Here is a 16883-nt window from a genome sequence, read left to right as displayed (position 1 = left end):
GGTTAAAAAGACATGGTTCAGCCCTAGCCGGTTTTGCTCAGTGGATAAAACATTGGCCTGTGGACCAAAGGGTCCTGGGTCCAATTCTGGTCAAGGGCATGTACCTCGGTTACAGACTCCTCGATCCAGGCCCTGTTTGGGACTCGTGCAGGAGGCACCAATCAATGTGTTTCTCTAGCATTAATGTTTCTCTCTCTTCCACTCTCTCTGACAGATAAATGGAAAAATATCCTTGGGTGAGGATTAAAAAATAAATAAAAGGTAAAAAAAAAGACATGGTTCAAAAATGAGGAGAACTATAACTACTAGAGGAGCAAGGAGGGATAAAAATCAGGTAATGGAGAGGAGAGCAGACTTTACAGAATCCCAGATTGAGTTAGTAGAAGGGTTTCCCTTTCCAAAGTTATGAAGCTAGGGGGCCTGGTCATAATTTTTTTTTTTATGTCTTCCTCTACTTGACTTGAAGAGTTAGTATAAGAGTAGCAGGTTGTGCTTATGACTGCTCCCAGTCCTTCTGCTGCTAGTATGTAATTGATGTCTAATCTGTTATCTAGCACAAAGTTAGCAAGAAAAATTGTTGTAAGTTTTTGAGGGCAAACTACCTAATCTCTACTCTATTTCTCCATCTGCAAGATAGTAACTATGACAGTAGTTGGTAACTCACAGAGTAAATAATTACAAGAAATAAAAGAATGCAGGCATTAGTACTTTTTTCTAGGGCAATTATACTATCTGTTAAATTTCTTAAGGTGGCTTCATGATAGGTAAATCCTCCCTAGGGGGCTGCTAGGCTGATGGCTGCCTCTGTGCCAGATACAATGAGACCAATGGCCCTTTTATTTGAAGATGAGTGGAATTATGATCAGTGACAGAAATCCCTTGAGGCAAAGAAAATCTAAAGTGCACTGGCCTTGAAATTATGTGTTGATGACACATGAGTAGGCTAGAGCAGGTAATGGCTGATACAACTTGGTATAAGGTCTGCTATCATAATGTAGGCTATTTTGGGGTTGTCCACAAAGGAAGAGTAACCCCTGCTGGGATATATTATTAAACAACAACTCGTAGGATTAGAGCCCAGGAGGTGTCTCCCTTGCAGTTAGGGAGAGATCCCCTTTAGGAGTGCGTCCCATGGCACTGTGGGGGCTCTGTGTGCTGTGGGGATCTGGTAAAGGGATTTTCAGTTAATATTAGTTTCTTCTTGCCAATAGCTGCAGGTGTTCTCAGGGTCATTTTGAAAATTAGTCTCCAAGCCGAAACCGGTTTGGCTCAGTGGATAGAGCATCGGTCTGAGGACTGAAAGGTCCCAGGTTCAATTCCGGTCAAGGGCTTGTACATTGGTTGTGGGCACATCCCCAGCAGGGGGTGTGTAGGAGGCAGCTGGTCGATGTTTCTCTCTCATCAACATTTCTAGCTCTCTATCCATTTTCCTTCCTCTCTGTGGAAAATCAATAAAATATATTTAAAAAAAGAAAAGAAAAGAAAAGAAAAGAAAAGAAAAGAAAAGAAAAGAAAAGAAAAGAAAATTAGTCTCCCAGACACCTGATTGGCTCATTCAGACTAGTGGACAAACACCAGTCTGCTACAGAAGACACTGTTAGAAAAATATCTTTGGTGGGATAAAATCATTTAATTCAGGATTATTGATACATTCATTGGCTATAACACAATGACAACGGGGTTTTGCATAAGAGCATCTGTACTGACCAGTTACTAGTCTGCCAGATGAATGGGGTGAGATTAGTGCAAGGGAAGCCCCCAGGAACTGGAAGGAGGTTTAAAAAAAAAAAAAAAAAGCCTGGCCTTTTTGAAATCCCTGGGAGACCCTGATAGTAGAATTAGATTCAGGTTGAAAACTGTAGGTTGAAACTGAGATGGGAGGACTGTTGGGATTGGCTGTCTATGGCAGATCCAGCTATTGGAAAGTTAATTTCCAGTAGCAATGATAATGGAAAAGTTTATTAGTATGCTGGTCTTCCATTCTCTTTGTAGGGATCCTAAAAACAAGACAGGGTCATGTAAGGTCATGACAGGGTACAGTAGGGTCATGAAAACAAGAAAGTTACACATCGTTGGTTAGAATTTGAATAATTTGAGCAGAATAGATGGACTTAATCTGATAAGGATTCAATCCAACAAGGACAGAAAAAAAATTATTTTCCTGGGAGAGGAAGATGAGCATATTGACAGGCTAATAGGACAAGTGTCAGAAATATATGAGAAAGACAATTATATTAAAGCCCAATTACCACATTACTTACCTGTGACAGGTTATTTTTTCTTCCTTTCTTTAAAAATCCTCACTTAAAGATATGTTTAGATGAGATAGAGATGTAAGAGAGAGAGAGAGAGAGAGAGAGAGAGAGAGAGAGCCGAAACCGGTTTGGCTCAGTGGTAGAGCGTCAGTCTGCGGACTGAAGGGTCCCAGGTTCGATTCCAGTCAAGGGCATGTACCTTGGTTGCGGGCACATCCCCAGTGGGGGGTGTGCAAGAGGCAGCTGGTCGATGTTTCTCTCTCATCGACGTTTCTAGCTCTCTATCTCTCTCCCTTCCTCTCTGTAAAATATCAATAAAATATATTTTAAAAAAAAGAGAGAGAGAGAGAGAAAGAGAGAGAGAGAGAGAGAGAGAGAGAGAGAGAGAGAGAGAGAGAGAGAGAGAGAGAGAGGAGAAGAGGAGAGGAGAGGAGAGGAGAGAAACATATATGTGAAAGAGAAACATTGATCGTTGCCTCTCATATGTGCCCCAAACTGGGAACCAAACCAGCAATCTAGGTATGTACCCTGACCGGGAATCAAACCCTCAACATTTTGGGATACAGAACGTTGCTCCAACCAATTGAGTCTACCTGGTCATAGCAGTTTTTTGTTTCTTTTCTTTCCTTTTTTTTCTTTCTTTTTTTTTCCTTCTTAATAAATCTTGCCCTGGCTGGTTTGGTTCAGTGGATAGAGCATTGGCCTGCGGACTGAAAGGTCCCATGTTCAATTCTGCTCAAAGGCATGTACCTTGGTTGTGGCACATACCCAGTGGGAGGTGCAGAGGAGGTAGCTGATCAATGTTTCTCTCCCATCAGTGTTTCTGACTTTCTATCCCTCTCCCTTTCTCTCTGTAAAAAATTAATAAAAAAATAAATAAATCTTTATTGTTCATATTATTACAGATGTTCCTCTCCTCTATCCCTCATAGCTCCCCTCCACCCAGTTCCCACCCCACCCCATGCCCATACCCCCCCCCACTGTCCTTGCCCATAAGTGTAAGATTTTTGTCCAGTCTCTTCCCGCACACCACACCCCTTCTCTCCTGAGAATTGCCAGTCCACTCCCTTTCTATGCCCCTGATTCTATTATATTCACCAGTTTATTCTGTTCATCAGATTTTTTATTCACTTTATTTTTATTTTTATTTTTTTCACTTTTTAATGCTTTATTCATTGATTAAAAGAATATACATTTAACATAAACCATATAACATCAGTCATCAGGCCAAACATTCAGCTGGTTTCCTTACAGTTTCTGTCAGGAGTTATTTTATCTGATCACATTTATAAGATAAAACCTCACCACATCTGGCATTTACACACACTGTGCCAGTGGATTCACACTACTGATGTACACATAAAATCTGCATGGTATGTGCCAACTGGAGACAAAACAGTGCACACCTGTCAAAAGATCATTTTAATATAAGATGGTAAAACCATTTGTAAAACACATATAAACTTTTTCCATAAATAGAATCATATCTGAACATCTGTTGTATAAATTGTGTTTCCAAAGCTTACAATAGAGCAGCCAGGTCTCAGCACTGCTGAGCACCCATGTTAGCTACTTTATTATTGCAGACTGTCCTTTAACATTAAATGCACAACATTTGTACCACTTAAAACTGGGGTCAGGTGGAAGTCTCAGAGACCACATCTGTACCTCGGTTGCCCTGAAAGTCGGCTTTTAAAGCCTCTCAGATATAACAAGGTTTTAAAACATACTTCATGGAATGTTCTTCATATATTATAGCAGCTCATACCTGTGATAGTACAAGTTTTCAGTTTTTCCTCTTCCTTTACATTCACTATTCACAGTGAAACAGGTGCATGTTTTTTATTTATTTTTTATTTTTTTGTGTTTTGTTTTTCAGAATTCTGAGGTTGCTGACTGAGCCACAGCACAGCTGTGTACCATAGGTTGAAATTTGACCTTAAATATCTAGCAGAATCTGGCTGGCCAGAATGGGCCTACCCCTGCCAGCATGTGGGCACTTCTTCAGTTAAGTCTATTCTTTGGCAGCTGACATGCGCTCTGACAGAGAAAAATCCAGTGACTTGTTAATAGGGATTTCACGACTAATGTTTGCTTGCAAGCATGTGTGTTTACAATTCTGTTTTTTAATTTTCTTTTAGCTTTTACCTGGAATATAGTTTCTTTCTTCCTCCACTACTTGAAATCTGGGCTTAAAAGCTAACTTGAGTGTGTAATATAATTGATGAATAAAATCATGTCAGATATAGTTTCTAAAAATCTAACAATTTGAGTACTTGTTTATGTAAATGCATTTTTAAAAAAAGGGTTAAGCAAGATTCTAACCTAGTATTATACAAAATTCATAATGGTAACTGGTGATAATCAATTTTATATATGTAATGAAAGTTAAAATCTTGGCTTTTCTGTTAAAGATAACTAATTTGGGACATTATCCTCTCTTCCATTTCAAATAAGAATTAATGAAATGCTATTAGAATGCGTGAATGCAGTATATTGCATGCAAATCCACCATGCTATGGATACGTATCTATATATGTATAAAAATATTTTGGCTCCCGAATTCAGCTCTGACATTCAAAAAATAAAATAATCAAAGGCAGAGTAACTCAGTGAAAAATAAAGTTAGCCAGCAACCTCAGACAACCTTCGGTTGTGTATCTTTAAGGTTTTGTAACAAGTCTATTAATCATGAAAGCCCTACACATTGTCATTTTGAACTTCTAATCCAATACCCAACTATGTTCTTTAATCAAGAAGTAGAATATACATATATAATTCTATGAAGCTAATACTTATTAAACACAGCACAAAGGGATTAATTCACACTACTGAAACAAAAACATAATAGGACCCTACTTGCATATGTAACCACAGGAATTGTACATTTTAAAAAAAGCTAAATATCTTCACTAAAGCTTTGCATCTCTGTAAAAACGACGATTTGGTTCAGTGAAGACACTGAGTGATTTGATGTCCATGACTGCGTGCCAAGGTTGACCCAGGCCCAGGGATACCTGCTCAATAAGGTTATGCACTGGATCCACATCCTGGTCGGCCAGTTCACTTTGGTCAAAATCAATGCTTTCTTCAGTGACTTCAAGTACTTTTAGATTAGAGCCACGAAGACGAGCAATGGCAATGAGGCTGTGTGCCCACACTGTGTAACCATGAATTGCCAGAAGAGAGAGCTTTGTGCACCTCCATGCTAATAACACCAATGGATCTTCATTTAGACTATCACTAAGATCTGGAAAATCAGATGTATCAATCACATCATTCATTAATATGAAACGAGGAACTTGTCATACTGCCTAGGTATAAGATCAACAATAGCTCCCAAAACACAAGTGATGTAGCTGTCAAAATGAATCCTCTCTAGAGGTATACTGGGTTTCAGAATCTTTAATATATCTTCACTCTTAATATCAAATGCCATTATATAGACCTGGAGGCTGGGGCTCCTACGTGACAAGGCTTTCCAGTTCTCATCATTTGGCATGCGGTCCAGAGACTTGTGCATCACAGAAACATTGTGGACCAGGAGAGACAGTCACTGCAAAGGCACATGGTTGCTATCACTCAAGACTCTTGCTATCTCAGCTGTAAAGTCGCAGAAATCCAGGGCAAGTGAGCGCAGATTCACAAATTTCTCTAGTTCCACTGTAGTGATAAGGGTGCTGTTACCAGCAATATTGTTGTCCAGTAAACTTAGGTGCTCCATGGTGTTGGCAATAGAGTTTGAGAGAGAAGACAGTGATGTTGGATTACTATTTCCAGCATAAACCTACAGGACAGCCATTTCAGTTGCCTACTATTACTCAGTATTTCTTCAAACAGCTGCTGAATCTGCTTGATTTTTTTGCCATCAGGGTCCACCTTGCTGAGGTATGTATTTGACAAATTTCCTTGCTGTTGGAGAATACTTATGTCTCCAAAAAGGCTAAACTTCTGGAGGTTCCTGTTGTTCCGGACGCACAGCACCAGCTCCAAGTAGGTGCACAGCACCTCCAGCCAGTGGGTGGAGAGTGCAAGGCCTCGACCTCTTCCCCACCAGTCCCGGAGTCCGCGCCGCCCCCATCGCCTGGCCCGCCAACCAAGGCACATGCCCTTGACCAGAATAGAACCTGGGACTCCACAGAGCCAAACCGGTTAGGGCTGTTGTTCATAATTTTTATCTTTACCTTTTTCTTTTTCTTTCTCTTCTTAAATAATACCCTTCAGCATTTCATATAATACTGGTTTGGTAATGATGAACTCCTTTAGCTTTTTCTTGTTTGTGAAGTTCTTTATCTGACCTTCAATTCTAAATGATAGCTTTTCTGGGTAGTGTAATTTTGGTTGTAGGTTCTTGCTATTCTTCACTTTGAATATTTCTTGCCACTCCCTTCTGGCCTGAATAGTTTCTGTTGAGAAATCAGTTGTATGGGTGTTTTTGTCTTGCTGCTTTTAAGATTCTCTCTTTGTCTTTTGTCCTTGGCATTTTAATTATGATATGTCTTGGTGTGGTTCTCTTTGAATTCCTATTGTTTAGGGTTCTGTGCGCTTCTTGGACTTGTAAGTCTATTTCTTTCACCAGGTGGGGGAAGTTTTCAGTCGTTATTTCTTCAAATAGATTTTCAGTATCTTGCTCTGTCTCTTCTTCTGGCACCTCCGTAATTTGGATGTTGGTATATTTGAAGTTGTCCCAGAGGCTCCTTACACTATCTTCAGATTTTTGGATTTTTTTTTCTTTTTGCTCTTCCCTTTGGGTGTTTTTTTGCTTCTTTGTATTTCAAATTTTTTATTTGACTTTTGGGATCCTCTAGTCTACTGTTGAATTTCTGTATATTATTTTTTACTTCAGTCAGTGTATGCTTAATTTCTGATTGGTCCTTTCCATTTTTTTTTTCTTTTTGGCATTCTCACTAAGATCCTTAAAGGTCTTACTAAGTTCCTTGGAGGTTTCTAGAAGATTCTTGAATAACCTTATAACTGTGGCTTTGAACTCTATATCCAGTAGTTTGCTTTCCTCCATTTCTTTTATTTGTGACTTATTTCTTTGTCTTTGCATTTTGGCTGCTTCCTGTGTTGATAGAGTGGCCTTATATGCTATGTGTCCTATAGGGCCCAGTGGCACAGCCTGCCCAATCACCTGAGGTGGACACTCTTGGTGCACCCCTTAAACCTTGGTTGCTATTGGTATCACTGGGAGGAATTGACCTCCAGGCTGTGAGGACCAGCTATGTCTACAATGGAAGAACTGCTGTGCTGGAGACACCCTTATGGGGTAGGACTTGCTTCAGTGGAGCTTTGGTGCTCACTAAGTCTGCCCCTTGAGCGTGTCATTTATGGATGTGAAGAGTTGTAATCTGGTATGGTTTCACATTGACCACTGGGTATACTGGCTCTTGGATCTCCAAGGAGGTGCAAAGTCAGCCAGTGTCTGGGGCTACCCAGCTGGAGCTACAGAGAGATCTGCAGATTCCTCCTCTTTGTTTGGGGTTTGGAGGTGCCCAAGTGAGGCCCAGCTTTGAAGCAATGCAAGCTACTGTCAAACCTTGGGCCTTCTTTTGGAGGCTCTGGGTCTCTCTGACCTGCTGCAGTATGGTATGTTTAAGATTGCAAAGGGGCAGGCCATTCATATGCAAAAAACGCTGAGCACAGCTTGAGTAGGTTTGTAAATTGGGTGGGGTGGGGTCTCAGGGAATCACCAGGGTGGAGCAAACAGCAATGGCTGACCATCAGCCCTGTCCTTAAGTGTTCCCAGGTCTCTGTGTCCTGCAGCACTGTGCAAGAATAATGATTGCTGCAAGCACATCTGAGAGAAAGCCACCCTCATGTCCAGCCTTATACCAGACAGTCCAGTTTCTCCCTGTACGAGCCTGGGTCCCACAGTCTCGTCTGGAACTGGAGTTCAGAGAAATTGGGAGCTTGTATCTCCTTCCTGATTAAAGAAAAAAAAAAGAGAGCCCTAACTGGTTTGGCTCAGTGGATACAGCGTTGGCCTGTGGACTGAAGGGTCCTAGGTTTGATTCTGGTCAAGGGCATATACCTTGGTTGTGGGCACATCCCCAATAGGGGGTGTGCAGGAGACAGCTGATCGATGTTTCTCTCTCTCATTGATGTTTTAACTCTCTATTCTTTTCTCTTTCTCTCTGTAAAAAGTCAATAAAATATATTTTAAAAAAAACCAAAAAAACACACACAAAAAAAAAACACACCCAGTTGCCAGCCCATTTCACGCGTGCCTCCATACCTCCACACTTCCACACCTCCTACCAGTCTTAATGAGCTTTTTTCTTTCCTTCTAGTTGTAGAACATTCACTCAGCCAGCTTTCCCATGTTCTGGATGATAGCTGTTTTATCTTTTAGTTGCAGTTTTGATGTTGTTGTGTCAGCAAGTACAGGTGTTACCTATGCTGCCACCTTGATTCTTTTCTGGTTTTTGTTTCCTGAAGAGGAGCTTAAGGATTCACATGAGTAAGTCTCAGGTTATGGTTCCTAATGGGACTAACAAGAAACAGTTTTAATTTGAGATAAGAGAACCCAATTGACTACTCCTGTGAACTTTATTGCAGTCAGGACCTAATGTATCTTAGTTGTAGCTGGGATTCAAGACAGTTATCAAGACAAAATTTTAATACACCATGTCCCCTGGTTTAACTTGTTTTGGTAGTCCTTATTGGGGGCAGGTAGAATTTTGTTTGCATTTCCTGCAATGCTTTTTGTACTTGCTCTAGGTTAATGGTGTAAGGCAATAGCTGAAAAGTTTCCTTATCTATTAGCAGATCAGATCTGAGAAAGGGCCTACTATAGGTGAGTTCAAAGGGGCTAACTTTTAACTTTCCTTTAGGTGCAGCTTTCATTCTCATTCTACGTTAACTGTGGATAACACAGACTCTGAGGTTTCTTGGCATAGCTTGGCTAGAGTCCTTTTTAGGGTGTGATTAGCTCTTTCTACCTTATCCAAAGATTGAAGCCTCCATGATGAGTGCAAGTGATAGTTGATCTTTAAAGTTTGAGCCAGCTGTTGTGTAATTTTGGCTATAGAGTGTCAATTCTCTCTGTAAGCTTCCTGGTAGTCCCAAACTAGGTAAGATTTATTTTTAGTAAATACTTGGCTACCTCAGTAGCTTTTTCTGTTCTGATAGGAAGGACCTCAATCCATCCAGTGAAAGTGTCTATAAATACTAGCTTTAGGGGGCATCAGAATGAAATCAATTTAGCAATTGTTTTTAGGGTATGAGCCCTGGCATTAGGGAAGAGGAGGGAGGTGACTCTGGGGATTGTTTTTGGAGCAGAGTACACACCTCAGATCACTTCTTCTATAGTTTTATGTTACAAACAGTTGAGAGACAAGAGTGGCAAGAGCATTCCCTCGCCTTATGGGTGTCATCATAGAGCATTTTGATCTATTTCCATTTTAAGCTTCAAGGTAATAAAAGTTTATCATCCCTTAACATGTAGCCTATGGTTATCAACCTTTTTAATGAACCTTTAATACAGTTCCTCATGTTGTGGTGAACCCCAACCATAAAATTATTTTCATTGTTACTTCATAACTGTAATTTTGCTACTGAATGCATTCTCTAAGGCCTGAGGGACCTCCTCTGTGTTATAGGAGGGACCTTCTGGGGGCTAAGGGAGGTTGGTAAACAGAGCTGCCTCTAGGGTCATTGATGAAGACCTGGCTATCATATTAATGGCCCAATCTGCAAATGTATTACCTTTAATTATGTCTATGTTCCCCCATCAGTTATTACTGCTATTTTTTAGGGAAGTGTTACAGCTACCAAGGGTTCTAATTTTTTTAATGATTTTTTATGGGGGAGGTTTTAACTGTTAAAAGTCCTCTTTCTGCCCTAGCTGGTTTGGCTTGGTGGATAGAAACAGCCTAGGGCCTGAAGGGTCCCGGGTTTGATTCTGTCAAAGGCACATGCCTGGGTTGTGGGCTTGATCCCCAGTCAGGGGCATGCAGGAGGCAGCCAGTCAATGATTTTTTCTCATCATTGATGTTTCTATCTCTTTCCCTCTTACTTTCTTTCTGAAATAATATATATATCCTCTTTCTGCCCTAAGCCGGTTTGCTCAGTGGATAAAGCATTGGCCTGTGGACTGAAGGATCCCAAGTTTGATTCTGGTCAAGGACTAGGTTGCAGGCTCCTCCCGGGTCCAGGCCCTGGTGCAATAGGCAACCAATCAATGTGTCTCTCTCACATTGATTTTTCTCTCTGTCTTTTCCTCTCTCTCTAAAAATCAATGGAAAAATATCCTTGGGTGAAGATTAAAAATAAATAAATAAATAAATAAATAAATAAATAAATAAATAAATTTTAAAAGTCCTCTTTCCTTCAAAGTAGCAGCATGGGCATGTAATACTAGAAAGTCATAGTTGGAGTCAATATAGATATTAACCCAGAGGTTTTCCCCTAACTGAAAGGCACTAGCGAGTGCTGTAAGTTCAACTTTTTGGATGAAGCATTAGGGAGCTGGTGTTTTACCTCTATTGTTTCATGTTTCAGATGACAATGGCATATCTCACCTTCTTTTTACACCATTTTGTATAAAACTACTGTGATCTATAAACCATTCTGCTTCAAGGTTAGGCAAAAGCTCATCTTTTACTAGTAGGTCAGTCCTGCTTGAATATACTGTTCATTAGTTTCTGTTCTTGGTGTGACCTGGGTTTCTTTGTTTATTGGTAGGAGAGTGGCAGGATTGAGAGTTTGGCAACCTTTAGGGTTAATTCAGGAGAGTCAAGGAAGACAGCTGATATTTGCTTAGCCTTCCCTTTATGAGCCACTGGTGTCTCTTTATTTCTAACACAGCTTGATGGGGAGGGTTTGTTGTTGTTGTTAGTGGTTTTTACCTCTCATGGCCAAGAGTAAGTTTATTGGCCTCTCCTACTAGGAGCAGTGGCTGGTACAGTTGGAACACAATGTGGCCAGACAGCTACTATAGGATCTAGTTGTTTTGAAAAGTAAACTACTGGTCTTAGAGTTAGATCCAACTTTTGTGTGTGGCTACCAAGTGCTATTCCTTCTCTCTCTGCTAGATATAAGTAAACAATTTTATAAATTTGGCAGCTCTAGGTGGGTGCACTGCTTAGTTTGATTTAACTCCTTGAAGGTATGGTGGCATTTAGGGGTCCAGTCTATAAGGCCCCTTTGCCATCTCCCTCTAAAGCAGTGGTTCTCAACCTTTCTAATGCAGCGACCTTTTAATACAGTTCCTTATGTTGTGGTGACCCCCAAACATAAAATTATATTTGTTGCTACTTTATAACCGTAATTTTGCTACTGCTAATGAATTATAATGTAAATATCTGTGTTTTCTGATGGTCTTAGGCTCTACAGCAGTGGTTCTCAACCTGTCACATCTCCACCCACAGGTTGAGAACCGCTAGCAGGGTCACTTAAGACCATCAGTAAACACAGATATTTACATTATGATTCATTAATAGTTGCAAAATTAGTTATGAAGTAGCAATGAAAATAATTTTATGGTTGGGGGTCACCACAACATGAGGAACTGTATTAAAGGGTCGCTGCATTAGAAAGGTTGAGAACCACTTCTTTAAAGTATCATATAAATGTTTATCAATTAGCCCCAAACCTGGTATCCAGAGATGACAGAAGCCAACTAGTCCCCAAAACACTTAAAGCTGTCATTTACTTTGTGGAACTCCAAAGGCCAGTATCACCTTTTTTCTTTGGGGTGACAGGGTCCAGGCTCCTGGGGTGAGTAAGTACCCTAGGTATTGGACACATTGGGAGGTTATTTGGGCCTTTGGGGGAGAAACTTTTTATCTATTGTCTGCAGGGAAATGTAATACCAGGATGGAATTTTTATCTGAGTTCTCTTTGTTAGTACTAGAAATTAATAAATCATAAACATATTGTAGGAATGTCCCATTGGTCAACTGGAGTTTCCTTAATTCCTTGGCTAAACCATTTTCAAACAAATGGGGACTGTCCCTAAGGACTGAGGGAACATGGTTGTGTGTATGATAAATCTTCCTAATTTGGGGGTTAGTTCATTCAATGAAAACAGGTATTGGGAATCAGGATGAAGGTATCAACACAAAAATAGCCATTGAAACCTGTAAAGAATTTCTGTGAGTTTATTTGGGCCAAACTGTCGACATATGCCAAGAAGAAGAACCTCACGAATTGAGATAATGTTCCAGAGAATGGCGGGTTATATCTGTATCTATACATTGCAATCAAAGGAGGGACATAGGTGGGTTACATGAAATTCATGGGTGATAGGAGGTGGGATAAAGCAAAGTGGTGAGAAACCCCTGGGACTGGATAAAAAGTAAAATGATGGACACATACTTAGGTGGGTACAGGAACAATGAACATGATAATGAAGGAATTTGTGGTATCTGTCCTGGTGCCCAGCACATTGGTTGTGCCCCTAGGGCTCCAGAAAAAGAGAAGTTACAAGTTACCCAGACATTTCAAGGGTGTGTTATCATTGATGCAAAAAGACAGATAGGCTCAGTTAAGATACTGGCCTAGGATGTAACTGCCCACCATAACTGCATTTAGTTAAAGTTTAATTTCAGACCATCCTTTGTCGTTACTTTAGGTCTCTGAGTTTGCAAGACTGTCATGCAGGCCTCCCCTGAGCTTGTCAGGTCAGCATGTGGTCCCTTTCGTCCACAAAGGGAAATGCAGAAAAAGGCATTATTTAAATCTAATAGAGTAGAATATTTGGCTTCTCTGAGATTTGAGTTAAGATAGTGGAACTATAGGATATCTTGGAATTATAGCCTCATTTATTGCCCTTACATCTAGTATACACCACTATTCTCCATTTGGCTTTTGTAATTGGAGACTAAGGTTATACATAGGGACTGGCAGGATCTGAGAAGTCCATGCTTTAAATATTTTTCAATGATAATTTTGATCCCTTTTATGGTTTAAGGTTTTAGAGGGTACTCTCTCTTTTAGGGTAAGATACCCCTGGTTGTAGGGATATCTTTATGACTGTGTGTGTGTGTGGGGGGGGGGAGAGCGGAGGGGGTTGCCCTGCCTGGTATTTCAGTCTTAGGTTTGACTAAGATGAGGACAGATTATGGAATATTATTAATTCCTGGTCCACAGTGAGAAGTTAAATTGTCCATCAAAAACATAAAAAGGTGGGTACATTTTTTCTATGAGTAATGTTGCTAGGGTTATGATAGTTCCTAGACTGAACAAGATGTCCCTCCCTAGTAAGAGAATGAAGAACCCTGGAACTACAAGAAAAGCATGATTGAAAGCAAGATTTCTTTTGATTTAAAGCAAGGTTGTAGTGAGAGATTGAGCATTGAGGATGCCTATTTACCCCAGAGTTCAAACAGGTTTTAGTCCACATAAGTAAGTCAGAGTGGAGTAAGCAACCCCTGTGCCTAATCCTATCTAATAAAAAAGTACGCAAATTGACTGTCATTCCAAGACTAAGGTGACCAGACGTCCCGCTTTTGGCAGGACAGTCCGATTTTTAACAATTTGTCCCGTGGAGTTTTAAAAAAGTCCCGATATCAGGACTTTTAAAACGCCATGGGACACAGGACAAATTGTTAAAAATTGGAACTGTCCCGCCAAAAGCGGGATGTCTGGTCACCTTATCCAAGACACAAGATGGCCGCCCCCATGTGATCAAAGATGGCTGCCCCTATGTGGCCACAAGATGGCTGCCACAAGATGGCAGGGCAGATGTGGGCAGTTGGGGGAGACCAGGCCAGCAAGGGAGGGCAGTTGGGGGGAATAGAACTGCAGGGCAGTAGGGGTGGCAGGCCTGCAAGGGAGAGCAGTTGGAGACCAGGACTGCAGTGGAGGATAGTTGGGGGGGACCCAAGCCTGCAGGGGAAGGCAGTTGGGGGGACCAGGCCTGGAGGGGAGGACATTTTTGGGGGGGAGATGCATGCCTGGCCTGCAGGGGAGAACACTGTCTTATTTTCGGGGAAACAGGGTAGCAGTCTTTCCACACTTCTGCTACCATCTCCCATTCTGCTTCACAGAGAAAATAAACTTTTTTTTTTTTTTTTGAAAACTCTCAATTTTGAGCAGTTTCCAAACACGAATCTTTCCCACCCTTTCTTTCTTATAGGTAGAGAGGTCTCCCTTCAAATTCAAGGTTAATCTTTTCACTGTAACATGTATTTCATTCATTTTCCTCCTTCACTATGACTTTCCTTCATGAATATTCAGTTTTTCTTCTCTCTACTCTTTTATCTCAGCATATAAACTTGATAACCCAAACCTTTTTTAAAACGTCCAATTTTAATCCCACACACTACTGGTTATTGTATAATTTTTCTTGTCTTCAACCAAGCTTTTAGGAAATAGTCTATACCCTTCATTTCCATGTCATCTCCTCCCATTTATTCCTTGAGTCTAGAGCCATCTGACCTCTCCCCAAATCTATGCTGAACACACTTTCACCAAAGTTTCAAATTACTTCCAAACTACTAAATTTACTGGAAATATTCTGACTTATTTGCCTAATTGATGTCACTTGGCAGTGTTGGTCACCCTATCCCTGCATCTCTTTTCTCTGTTAACACTTAATATGGCTTCTTCACAGCATACTTAATAGACTCCTTTTCTATCATTCACTATTTAAATAAATTTAAAAAACAATTCAATTCATACACACTTCTACCCTCATTGCTCTTCTCAGTGACCTCATTAGTATCTACCAGAAGCAGACCTTGGCAATTTGAGGATGTCCAGAATCTGAATTTCCTTTCTATGTTACAGGTCTTGAAGGCAAGCATAATCTACATTCCACAACTGACATTGAAAAAGTGTGCCTTTGCTTTCCCAGCTTTTTGCAACTAAAACAGATGCATGTAACCTAGGCCTGGCCAAGTAGCCCCCAGAAATGTAGATTCTTCAGTAAGTGATCAAGAGAACTAGAACAACAGCTAATTCATCCCGGTGGCAGTGGCCATAGTAGGGTCAGCTTTATTCCATGTTGAGAAAGAGGAAGGCTGTAGTGGTGTGGGTACTGGTCATGGTGATATTCAGTGTCCAATGATGATGATAGTGGGAGTCACTAGGTTGGTTCTGGCATCTAATTTTGACTTTTGCTCTGATGGATTGGCATCCCATTGCTCCTGCTTACTTTCTAAGTTTGTGTCTCCTGCCTCGAAATACCATGACCCACCCAGTGCCTTTTCAACAAATAGCTTTTCTGCTTAAATCAGCCTATGTAACCATTGATGGTGAGTTTCTAGGACTGATAAATCTATATATCCATCCTTTCCCACAGCCTGGGTATGTGCCCTGACTGGGAATCAAACTCCTGACCCTTTGGTGCATGGGATGATGCTCCAACAAATTGAACTACATCAGTCAAGGTGGATAAGTTGCCTTTTAAGAAACACTCTTCACAGGCAAACTCATCTCCTCAATCTGCATTTTCTTCATGTACCTAGCTTAGTAAATAACACCTATGACATGTTTAGTCTAAACCTTGAGAGGGAAGCATCTTAGATTTCTCCCATCCTCACTTAAACTGAATCTATTTTACCTCATGAAGATCTCCAATTTTACCTCTTCATACATCTCAAGTCAATCTCTCCTTTATATTCCTATTCCTCCTCACTAGAACAATTGTTCTAGCTTCCTAACTAGACCCCTTATCCCAGTATCTACTCCTCCAACCTATTCTCTACTTAGCTTCCCAAGGAAATCTTTCCAAAAACAAAAATTAATCATTTTATTTCTCTACATAAATTCTTCCATGGCTCCCTACTGGCCCCAAGATAAAACTTACACCCTTTCTTTGGATCTGCCTCCTACTTGACTTTCACCACCTTTACACTTGCATCCTGTACTCCACCCAGGTAAAATTACACGTTTTTCCCAGACCACGAAGTACATGTTTTTTGCACTCCAAAAGTACTTGGGCCCATCTGGCTTTGCTCAATGGTTGAGCATTGACCAATGAACCAGGAGGTCATGGTTAAATTCCCTATCAAGGCACATACCTGGGTTGTGGGCTAGATTCTCAGTGTGGGACACATTGATGTTTCTATATCTCTCCCCTTCTCCCTCCTCTATGAAATCAATAAAAATATATTTTTGAAAAAGTACTTGGTGGGACTGACAGTCATAATGTAACCTCTATCTCCTTTCCTCTATTCTACTACACAGAGATTACCCAACAGGCCAGGGACTCTATCACCCTGACCAAAAATAATTAGTTTATATATGGGTTAGTGACCTAAGTAAAGCCAATCATAATCTTCCCCTCAAAGCTCTCTTGCTTTTGGAGACATGATGATAGAAGCATATAAGATTGAAGCAGCTGGCATTTAGTTATCTCTGCCACATGAAGAATATGTGTCCATGGCAGGAAAGAGAATGAGACCAAGGCACAAAGTAAAGCAGAGCCCTGAGAGATGGAGTGGGAGAGTCATGGTGACATTTGTCTGAGCCCTGAATTCAGCTCTACTTGAAGTCAGTAATACCATCACAGTAATACCATTCTTGCTCAAGCTGTTTTGTGTCGGTTCCTATCACTTATAATTAAACCAGTCCTCATACAGAAATGGTAGTGTAAAAACAACAGACTCCAGAATGTGGAATTGTCAGAACTGAAGTGAAATTTCAGTGGGTATCTGATGGTCCTTGGTTGAGAAG

General features: G+C 40.7%; 1 pseudogene across 1 annotated transcript; it reads right to left on the bottom strand.

Annotated features, from left to right (window-relative positions):
* Positions 1-3272: 3272 nt before the first annotated feature.
* Positions 3273-6626, bottom strand: LOC311629734 (F-box only protein 33-like; annotated as a pseudogene). The gene has a single exon. The product of its transcript is annotated as an F-box only protein 33-like (transcript).
* Between the last annotated feature and the right edge of the window lie 10257 nt (positions 6627-16883).

Source organism: Pipistrellus hanaki, assembly GCF_964339955.1.
Source record: "Pipistrellus hanaki genome assembly, chromosome: 1".
Taxonomy (NCBI): domain Eukaryota; kingdom Metazoa; phylum Chordata; class Mammalia; order Chiroptera; family Vespertilionidae; genus Pipistrellus; species Pipistrellus hanaki.
Note: the sequence above shows the minus strand (reverse complement) of the source record. Positions and strands in the feature narration are given on the sequence as shown.